General features: G+C 46.5%; 1 pseudogene; it reads right to left on the bottom strand.

Moving 5' to 3' along the window:
* Positions 1-499, bottom strand: part of LOC116101270 — a 3,404-nt pseudogene extending 2,905 nt beyond the window's left edge.
* Between the last annotated feature and the right edge of the window lie 657 nt (positions 500-1,156).

The raw sequence follows: 1,156 nt of genomic DNA, 5'->3' as shown, positions 1-1,156 counted from the left end.
ACATCTCTCCTAGTTTCTTTGCAACATCACCAATGGATAAGCCAGGATGCTCGCCTTTGATTTTAGGGTGGTACTCAGAACAGAACAAGAAGGCCGAAGGAGGCCTCTTGGGTGCATTGGGGTCCTTGAACCTCTTTTTGGTCTCCTCTTTGGGGGGGATGTAGGTTTTCATTTCTCTTTCATAATGAGCCTTGTCAGCCTTTGCCATATCTTCAAATTTCCCCTTTTCTTTAGCAGACATGGTCTTCCACCTCTCTGAGCACTTCTTGGAGAACTCTGAGAAGTTGACAGAAGCATCCGGGTGTTTCTTCTTGTGCTCCTCCCGGCAAGTTTGCACAAAGAATGCGTATGAGGACATTTTGCCTCTAGGCTTCTTAGTATCTCCTTTGCCCATGTTTAGTTGATTTTCCTCCGCGAGGCACAGAGTCGCCCAGTGCCCGTCCGGCTCTCGCTTGCCACGGCGCTGTCTCTATGGAGCTCAATGTACTGCAATGGCTGTCTGTTTTCTCTATTCTTAAACAGTCCAGGGCCCCAAGCTTTAAGGAATGGTACCACCCACAGTGGGCAGGTCCTCCTGCATCAGAGGCCAACCTGATCTAGACAGTTCATGGAGACTCTCTTCCCAGGTGATTCTAGATTGTTTCAAGTTGATAATTAAAACTGATCATTGCATCTGTGGTGTGATAAGATGATGTAGCTGCTATAACCTTCAACCCCAATGGTACAGCCCCCACTCTGGGAACTTGTCCATTGCTTCTTGCAGTGTATTTCAATAAGTTCTCTGTCTTTTCTCATCTTGGTAAATTCTTCTACTCTCCATATTACTGTACTGCCTTCTATATGTTGTTTTGCTGGACAGTAGTATATCAAGAGAGAAACACTGGGTTCTGTTTCTAGAACTGGTTTCTAGTTCTCCTCTTGCCTTCCTGATTGCTCTTTTTGGTTCCCTTTCCTGGCTTCAGTAAGCTCTATCTTTAGAGGCTGGGCTGCTCTAGCACTGGACCTTGGATTCTTACCTCCTTCCCCGCCCCCAACCCCTGTGGTTTTAGTTATAGACTGAGACTGATGGTCCTCAAAGCTGTAACTCTAGCTGCCCCTCCCCCAATACCTTGGTGATCCTAATTCACATAGCCTATGACTTAACACAGAGTCTTCA

Source organism: Mastomys coucha, unplaced genomic scaffold, assembly GCF_008632895.1.
Source record: "Mastomys coucha isolate ucsf_1 unplaced genomic scaffold, UCSF_Mcou_1 pScaffold21, whole genome shotgun sequence".
Classification (NCBI taxonomy): domain Eukaryota; kingdom Metazoa; phylum Chordata; class Mammalia; order Rodentia; family Muridae; genus Mastomys; species Mastomys coucha.
The sequence above is the reverse complement of the archived record's forward strand: the minus strand, read 5'-3'. Positions and strand labels throughout refer to the sequence as shown.